General features: G+C 35.8%; 2 non-coding genes across 2 annotated transcripts; one reads left to right on the top strand and one right to left on the bottom strand.

The window, feature by feature from the left end:
- Window positions 1–1751: 1751 nt before the first annotated feature.
- On the bottom strand, window positions 1752–1824 carry trnat-cgu (transfer RNA threonine (anticodon CGU)). The gene has a single exon. It is a non-coding gene; the product is annotated as a tRNA-Thr (tRNA).
- Window positions 1825–3447: 1623 nt separating this feature from the next.
- Window positions 3448–3521, top strand: trnan-auu (transfer RNA asparagine (anticodon AUU)). Its single transcript has one exon. It is a non-coding gene; the product is annotated as a tRNA-Asn (tRNA).
- The last annotated feature ends 6573 nt before the right edge of the window (window positions 3522–10094 follow it).

The raw sequence follows: 10094 nt of genomic DNA, 5'->3' as shown, positions 1-10094 counted from the left end.
ATTATATTTGCAGTAGTTTTTAGGGTCTAATGATGGTCCTAACTCAATTTTCTTTTTTTTGAAATTTTTGAAAAAAAATGCCTTACTTTTGATTTTCGGTGATTTTTGTTTTTCACAATTTTTTGGGCCTTACTGCTTTCTTAGCCCTGTTTACGTGTGTGTATTATATTTGCCATAGTTTTTAGGGCCTAATGATGGTTCTAACTCAATTTTTTTTTTTTTTTTTAATTTTCAAAAAAACAAAATGCCTTGCTATAGCCTTACTTTTGATTTTGGGTGATTTTTGGTTTCTGTCATTTTTATAATACTGAGTTCATGATAGTGAGTTCACGATACGAAACTAGAAAATACTGTACTATTTTCCTTTTATTTTTTATTTTAAAATAATTTTAAAAGAATATATAACTATTGATAAACTATTCAAAACAATGCAATTGAACTAAAAATAAATCTTGAATGAAATAGATAAAGGAATAATACAAATGAAGAAGAAACCTATTAATTTAAATTCTGGTTCTCTAGTAAACAATGCAAAACTACATAATAGTTCTTTTTTCTTTTTAAAAGTGCAACTGAAAATGTATTTTGTGCCTTAACAATTGGACTGGAAAAAAACACTCTGCACTGTCTCTTACGTCAGATTTGTTTGGACCAGCAGAGGGCGCTGGTAACCCAGTGGTCGGTTGGCATGCAGCTCATTTACCGGTGAAGAAGAGATGCTATGCTAGCAGACAGAGCTAATAGAAAAATGTGACTTTTACAGATATTCATGTAATATTACAGATATTCTTTTGGTGCTAAAGGGGTAAGGAATCATTTATGAACATGTTTAAGAGTAGAAGGCGACCAGAAATAAAGTAGTAGCAGATTCTGCCCGCCGCCAACACTTCTGGAAAGATAAATAGATAGCGGCCTCTGCTGTTTAAAAAAAGTCCTACGATTAATTTTTCAGAGCATCGATGTGACCTGTGATACCTATGAATCGATTTTTAACTGCCTCACGATTAATCGTTGCATCCCTAGTGATCATAAATTAAAATGATGGTATAATTGTAATTTAAAAAATATGTTGCTGTTGTAATTGTAATTACATTAGAAATGAGTTCAGATAATTTACATTGTAATAGTAATTGCCATGAAAAATCTATAAAAATTATAATTTAGTGCTAAACTGGGAAACCATGTTACAGTTCTATGTACAGTTCTACATATACTGTATGTATTTTGAGCGATATTTTTGGGTGTGACCAATACTAGACTGAGTATTATGTGGCCCACGTCTGGTCCAAACCTAAAGCTAATAAATGATTGCTAATCAGGATGCAGCAAGTTAAATTTACTAAACAAGAAATATTGAAAAAAATATGTTAAATCTTAAAATAAGAAGGTCCTGATAAATATTCTAAAGCGTTAAAATAAGCAGAAATGGATGATTATTAGATTAAATTACTTGAAATCAAACTTCCTACAGCACAATTATAAGTGAAATATACTGACTATAAACAAATTATTATTATTTTTTTATTTTATTTTATTTTTTTAATTTTGCAAATGAAAGCTTTGGAACAAGAAGAAAACAACTAATCTAAGTAAAAACTGACTCAGTAATAGTGAAAAATGATTAAGCTGTTTCTTGATACAAGTTGACTCATTTTGAAATAAATTTAAATGTATTTTAAAATCAAGTTTTTGTTCTTAGAATAAACATTTTACCAGAATCACAACCAGTGACACACTCCACAGGCCAGAGAAGGCCTCAGTGAGAATTGAACTCACGACCTCTGGTTTACGAGACCAGTGCTCTAACCTCTGAGCTATGAGGCCCTGTGTTTGACAGCATAGACGATCTTTCAAATGGCAGATATACACTGCACCACTTACATGTACAACTGGGCATCACTTTTTTTTAAGTTTTGGGGGCGGGGCTCTAAAAATCCATCTCATGGTGTAACTTTTTTCTTAATGTCAACAGTTATGATAGTGTGTGGTCTTATTTTGGTCCTCAGTTATGAGGGAATTCCAACTCCGTCATCAAATCTTTATTTTTATTTTTTTACCAATTTGAAAGGCTACCAATCAATAGCCTTTGTTCAATCAGCTCTCAACAAACACCCATGTATCTTAACCACATGCTAGTTGTGCTACAGTTGTTATATCATGCTTTAATTGTCTACTCACCACTTTCTATGTGTTTTGAACCGTAAGCGCTTTAACTCGTAACCAGTGTTGTGTGAGTTACTGAAATAAGTAATGCGTTACTGCAAAAAGTAACTTTTGAGTTACTTAGAATTAAAGAATGTATTATTTATTTTGGGTCATTTGTGTCCGTACAGCTTCATATTAGTGCTGTAATAATATAATAATCCACTGTTGATCAACTGTGCCCCTGTATTAACATTGTTTTGTATAAAAACCTCTGATAAATGAAATGTTACTGTATCCAACCCTACAGTTTATAATCATTTACATTAACAGAACTAAACTCTGCTCAGTATTAATCTTTACAAACACCAATCTGACTGAACCACTAAGTATTCTTTCAATACCAGTTTATTTATCTGAGACCAGCAGAAACTGTAAATATTACAAGGAATTGTGAAATAAATAACACACAAAACAACCTGAATATTATTAAAAATTAAAGTGGCTTCAGCATCATAAAACAGTTGTGTTTAGCCTTAGAATGTTCCCTTACAGTTTAAGTACAAAAACTAGCAACAATGTTCAACATAAACACAAAAAGCCTTTTAAAATAAATAAATGAAAGCAATCTGAATTAACATTAGGAATACATTTTGACCAACTCTGCTTTACAAAAACTGCCATAAAACAACCATAAATGATGTGCATATAAAGCACAAAACAGCTGCTCCAAAATTAAAACAGTATTTTTTCAGCCTTAGCACAGTAATGTAAAGTAAGCTGTGTGTATTCCAGGTGCACATTCTGCTGTTGAAAATGCTTATAAAAATAAATGTGGAAAAACAAATTCACAGCATTTTTCTCGACAGTCACAGTTCATTAAAATCTATACGCTGTTGTTTCGGTGCAGAGGCTTCCATCACATCCACCAATGTAGCGTTAGCTTAGCGCTTCACTGATGCATCGTTTGGAGACAAATGAGTAAAATAATACGCGTATTTCTACTCTGAGAAGCTCGTCCTGCTCTTGACTCGCTATGATTGGTGCACGTGATGTAAACAGAAACATGCTGACAATGCTTCTTCTTCTTCTGTTTTACCGTGGTTGGCACAGCGTCCCGCAAAAATATGTTGAGCCACTGTAAACAGGAAGTAAACCGCAGCTAGCAAAGTAACGGACAAACACAGCATAATGTAACGGTAACGGCGTTATTTCTTTAAAAAAATATTGCGTTACAGTACAAGTTACTGTAAAAAGTAACGCACTGCTCGTAACCATATTTTTACACATTTTTACAGCTTCATAGGTCAGTTAGCTCAGCTGGTCAGAACGTGGTACTATTAACGCCAAGGTCATGGGTTCAAGCCCCATACTGGCCAGATCTTTGCAGTTTGTAAATGATAATGGTATTATGTTATTGTTAACCATCTAATCATTAGAAACACAGCTTATTGGGTCGTATTTCATCTGATCAACCAAATTCAAGGATTCACAGCCAGCAGAGACACTCTATGAGGTGTGTGTATTGTTCTTTAACATAAAGTTCTATATTTGGTCCTGTTTACTTTCTCACATGATTAAAAACCACATCATGCTTCACTTGAGGTGAACCTAGACCCACATTTGATAGAGGACCAGAGTCACTTGTTTGCTCCATACCAGAGTTCTAGTGAGCTTTCACATATCACAAACAGACCAGAACTATCAGAGGAAATGAAGCATGGTGCTGATCACAGAGGAATGTGTGAATGTTCAGCACAAGCAGCAGACACTAACTTATTCAGAGAATACATTCTAGAGAAGTTCATGTCTCCTTTGAGAACTGGAGGTAAGGAACCACTGATATACACTTTTTTCTGCAAAATACTCACAATTTCCAACAAGAATAAACAGAATTCTTCTTCAACACCTCAGACTGCTCCTTCCTGATATCATTTATTCTAAAATCAATCACAACATTCTTCACGTGTGGAAACTCTTCCTTCCAGGTCTGATACCATGTCATCAGGTAAACAAAGAACATTTTACATTTTTGTTGATAATCATCTGAACATTTTTCACAGATTCATCTCCAATGATCAGCGTATGAGGATCCCTCTTTTTCTGATGTAGCTTCTGTTTTCCTGAAGCTCTCTCAGTCTTCACCATGCTGTTAGCTTGTGTTGTTCTCATTAGAACAGAACTCTTATTCATTCCCATTCACCAGTGAGGAAAATCTATTGTCCACCTTTACATGGATCTGGGCTTGTGGTTCAGTGTGTCTTCTTCCTTTCACCAACCTCCATTTCTGTGTCTGAGCAGAAAAGTGAGTTAACCCTCTGTAGTCGATGGACGCGTCGCCGCATCCTGATCACATGACTGATTTAAGACAGCAGAACGACCAGATGCAGCCTCACAGTGTTAATTTAAACTGTTAAAACTATAAACTAGGTTTTAAATGATCTTGATAGAAGAAGTAGAACAATAGTTATGATAGATTAAAAACGCTGCACTTTTGTTGCGTTCAGTGTGTTAACGAAGAGTAAAAACGGGACGTTCTACCTTCTCTCACAAAGCAAAAGTGTTTGAAAGCAAAAAATACACCTCTTCCCTATTGGTGAAAAACACACATCAACCAATCAAAATGTGATGACAACTCATGACGTGTGGTTTCTGAGGAAGCGGTAAAGTGTGTGTGACGCGCTGCAGCGCTTCAGACAGAGCAAACAGAGATGATGAGGGACATGATTAGTGTCTTAGGAGGACGACTAAGTCGGTGAACCATCTTGTTTATAGAGGAAAATAAATGTTCTACTCTTATAAACAGCACTACATAGAGGAGAGGACATGGAACATGTAACAGACTGATCTCAGCTGCTCAGGCAGCAGAGGCTCCGCCCCCTGAGCTGAGCCCTGCAGACAGAGGAGGCTGTGACTCTGAGGAAGGAGAACAGTAGGAGTCCAGATAAAGACACTGTCCTCCCATAGTGCAAAGGACCTGTGTCTAATGTTATGATACTGTTCATCATCACCCACTGGTTCAGAGACACAGATGATGGTCAAAAAGCCCCCAAAGGCAGACTGAAGTGCAGGCTCCGCCTCCAGGTAGACACTAGGTGATGGGACACACCAGGTATTGATGGAAAGACAATGAAGCCTATGAATGAAAACAAACTTTCTTGTAACAATGCTTATACACTGTCTTGTTGGTGTAAATCTACATGTCTAATAAACTAAAACCTACACCATCCTCCCAGTCCTGTTATTCTATACAGTACTTAACAGAAACCTAAAAGCTGCTTGGTCTAGTTAACCTCCTGAACAATGTACAACATATAATGGGATCCTGAAATTAGGACAGAGAGGAATAGAAGTGAGACATGATCATTGATGAATATTAAAATTAATAAATGACAGATTTAGTGATATTTTCATAGACTATTTATTCAACACATCAACACAGAATATTTCCTCATACATGGCAACCTTTAAAAAGTGAAAGGAGACAAAGAAAGAAATGTGAGAAAGAATAACACTTGATGGACATATGATCACAGTACTGGTATCTAGAAAAATGTGGGAAAATAGTTGCGTCATCAACTCTATACAGTATTTACTTAGAGGAACCTCCTGAACAAACAATGAACAACATATGATGGGATCCTGAAAACAGGACACAGAGGAACATGAGATGAGATGAATAATAAAATGTATAAATTACAGATTGTGATTAAGTGATATTTTCACAGACTATGTACTCACCACATCAATAAACAGTCACCTTAGACCTCCACAGCAGTAACACAGACATGGCAACCTTTAAAAAGTGTAAGGAGACAAACAGAGAAAGGTGAGAAATAAACACCTGATGGACTTGATCAGATGATCACAGTATTGATATGTTCACTCTAGAAAAATAGCTGAATCATGTATTCTATACAGTACTTACTGAGAGGAAACAACGACAGGCTCCCAAAAATGAGTGACATCATCCTATAAGAGACAGTGAGAGGTTAAGGCTGGAAGAAAACAGCTGTTTGTATAAACAATACCTCATTCTTATATTTATTCCACCTAGTGTCTTATATATTAAGACTTATTAAGATGCACTAATTCTTATTCTTTAATTGTTTTTCTCTCAAGTTAGATGCAAAACGTTTTCTCTGGACTGTACTTTTTGCAATGACAGTAAAGTTTAATCTAATATTATCTGATACATTATAATGAGTTTTTGATCATTATATTTTACCTCATCAGGCTACAAAATAACTTTCTCAACAGTTCACTCTTCTCAGCGACCCTGTAAATAAAACAATAAACATGCCTGTGGCACACATATAGCTACTCAAAGAGTAAACAAATGTAAACAAAAAGGGGGCGGGCTCACATCACGCTATGGTAACCCACAAGGACAAAATGCGAAAAAAGTCCGAAAAACCTGTGCTGGGAAAAAAAAAAAAAAAATACATCTTTTTTTTTTAACTCAAATTTGCAAATTACATTTTTTTATATACAGTAAATATATTTTTATATATAAATTCAATAAATCTTTTTTTTTTTTTTTTTGCCCAGCATGCACAGCTAGCTAAATTATAAAATGGCCTACTTCTAACGACTGATTGTGTTAAAGTTAACAAGCACAACAAAAATAAATGACACCCAATCTTGATTGATATCTGACCCAGGTAGACGACAGTTCATCACTTCTTAGCTGTAGTTCAGATTCCCTCCACTCTCACCTGCGGAGGCCGCGGGTCTCTCCTCCTCCTGTTTCCCCTTCCCCTCATCCACCTGACGACCACCTCCACCATCATCACCTGTGGGCTGTGGCCACTTCAGATGCTGCTGAAGATGAAGCTCCACCATAGCCATCAGCAAACATCTGTTATTTTCACACATTTGGCAACATCTGCCTGAAGAGCTTGTAGCTTTTTATGTCAAATTTAGAAATACAAAAATACACATAACTACGTAAAACAAAAAACTAAACAATATTTATACAAAAAGTACACAAAATGATGACAGAAATACACAAAAATATACAAAATGACTCAAAAAAACATACATTACAGAAAAATACACCAAACGACAACAAAAATATGAAATTGACTCAAAATACACAAAACTAAATATTTATACAAAAATACACAAAATGACTCCAGAATCACACTACAAAGGCAAAAAATAATATTAATAATCATACAAAAAATGCACAAAAACACAACAGAAAGATACAAAAATAAACAGAAAAAAAACATACATTACAGAAAAATACACCAAACAAAAAAATATATAAAAATGAGTGAAGAAAAAAAAACAACAAACACATTTATCATGTTCATGTCCCATAGAATTAAACCAGGGAAATCGCACATGCTATTTTATTTTGCACCTGCAAATAAACCCATTTATAACACTAGAGAGTGCAGAGTATGTACAGTACACCTCTTTGTACATCCAACCTTCAAACACATACTCATTTGGACATAAATGATGACTCTACTAAAGCTCCAACTATATGAATACATACTTCCAATAGTCACTGTACTAGTTTATTTACTCATGCCAAATAAAATGTGACAGAGACAACTATATTACTCATGAAATATGTATTAACAAAATATATCAACAAAAAAAGTTAAGACATCATAGACATTGTTTGGATGATCACATTGATAGATCTAAGCCCAGCTCTGGTTTGTAACTGGAAGCTGTTCACTGATATCACTTCTAAATAATCCTCCATCTACTTTCCAATCAGCTGAATGTGTCCAAATGTTAATGATGGATGTGTCAGTGTCTAATGTGACTCTGCTTGGCTTTAGAATGACTAAGAACAGGCCACAGCTGTACATTGGATGTATAACATCACAAGTCTTTATGTGTCTGTTTGGATTCATAATATTAATAATGAAGTCACTCCAAACACTTTGTATTTTATTGAATCATCAGAGTTATGAAACATGTCAGCTAATGTGTTCTTCAGTGTGTCAATGCACCACCCTGGTGTTCTGTATATACAACTTTATATTATATTCATTTACACACTTAGACATGTGATTAACCTGGACACACCTCCACTCTGAGTCCACATACAGGGAGACTCCGCCCCCTGTTCATTAGGAATAATTCATATCCTTCTAGAACCAAAACAGGAACTCTTTCACTGTCTCAGATGTTGATACAACACTACATTTAAATAAAAAGCCTTATTAATGTAGGAACAATCTCAAACTAAAGAATTCTGCACTTGTTTGACTCATTTTATCAGAATTTGTCAGAAAGACATCATGACTGGATGTGAAAGCAGCAGTTACTCTAAAAGTCTATTTTTAAACTCCTTCAGCTTCACTAAACACTCAGTTTCCAGAGGGACCTTCACTTCCTGTTCTTAGATCCATCCAGTGGATGTTCTTCTCATGGGAACCATGTGTGTTTGATGGAGGATTATGTGCTATCCAATGAAAAGCTTTCCCTCTCTCTGACATGTTTCTCTGTTCAAAGAAATCCAGCACAGACAATAACACGTCTTTATTTAAAGGAACAAAGCTTCACTGGACATTTGATATCATTACATTTACATTGATTCAAACTTTATGTCACAAGGAAGATTTAAGAAGAACTTTAGGATTTATCATGGTTACATAGAACATTGTAAGTTCTAAAGAAAGGCTGGACAGGCTAAAGAACAGATTAAAGAACATTTCAGAGTTAGAATAAATCTATGAGCTGTAATCACATTCATTTCAACTGTAGAAAAACATACTTTATATAAAACACATCACATCTAAAATCAAGAAAATACTATTATGTGATGTATTAGATACTCATTTAAAACTCATTACAAATATGAATCCTTTATAAACACAGAGAAAAGAAACAGATTCAAAGGTACATGATGAAGATGGTCTGTATTAACAGCATGTATATTCATCTAGAAGTTAGGATCTGATTATTACATCTATCGGAATGTTAGTCACATTCTATAAAAACTACTAATGATTATTATGTACAGTATACAAACACATGGACATCATAGACCGTGTTTCATATAGAATACGTGTCAAACTGAAGGCCCGGGGGCCAGATCCGGCCCTTTAGAGCATCTAATTCGGCCAGCAGGAAAAAGTAAAAATGAGTTAATTTATACAATCATTTATCAATCAATCAATCAATCAATCTTTATTTGTATAGCGCCAAATCATAACCAATGGTATCTCAAGGCACTTTACAGTAGAGCAGTCTTAGGGACGGACTCTTCATTTTATGGATACACACATATGCATATATACGTATATACACATACATATGTATCCCACACCCAACATGAATTCATCATGGCGGCAAGGAAAACCTTCTGTTAAGCAGCAGGAACCTTGTGTGGATCCCATTCCTATGATGAACAGCCATCCACGTTATGCTGTGTTGGGTGTGTGCAGAGAAAAGGGTGGAGACAGAGCCGCTGAGACTCTGTAACTCCACACTGAGGATCCCACGGACCTGCAAGACAAAAGCCAGAAGGAGTACAGGAGCAAACACACAAGGGAAGAAGCAGACATAGAGGGAGTGTTTGAAAGAGTAATGGGACCCTCTCCGGTCCCTCTCTAACCTAAATGACCTCTCTCTTAACGCCCTCTCCAACCTCTCTCCAACCGAGCATGCCAGACCCCCCCCCGGCAGTCTATGCCTATTGCATCTTAATTATGAGCTATGAGCTGGTTCCTAACTAAAAGCTTTATCAAAGAGGAATGTTTTGAGCCTAACCTTAAAGGTAGAGAGGGTGTCTGCCCCCCGAACCGTGGTTGGTAGATGGTTCCAGAGAAGTGGGGCCTGATAACTGAAAGCTCTTCCTCCTATACTACTTTTAGAGACGAATGGAACAATGAGTAGTCCAGCGTTTTGAGAGCGTAGTGTTCTGGGGGGATTGTATGGCACTACAAGCTCCTTGAGATAGACTGGTGCCTGTCCATTTA

Source organism: Gouania willdenowi, unplaced genomic scaffold, assembly GCF_900634775.1.
Source record: "Gouania willdenowi unplaced genomic scaffold, fGouWil2.1 scaffold_388_arrow_ctg1, whole genome shotgun sequence".
Taxonomy (NCBI): Eukaryota; Metazoa; Chordata; class Actinopteri; order Blenniiformes; family Gobiesocidae; genus Gouania; species Gouania willdenowi.
This window is presented reverse-complemented; position numbering and strand designations above follow the sequence as displayed.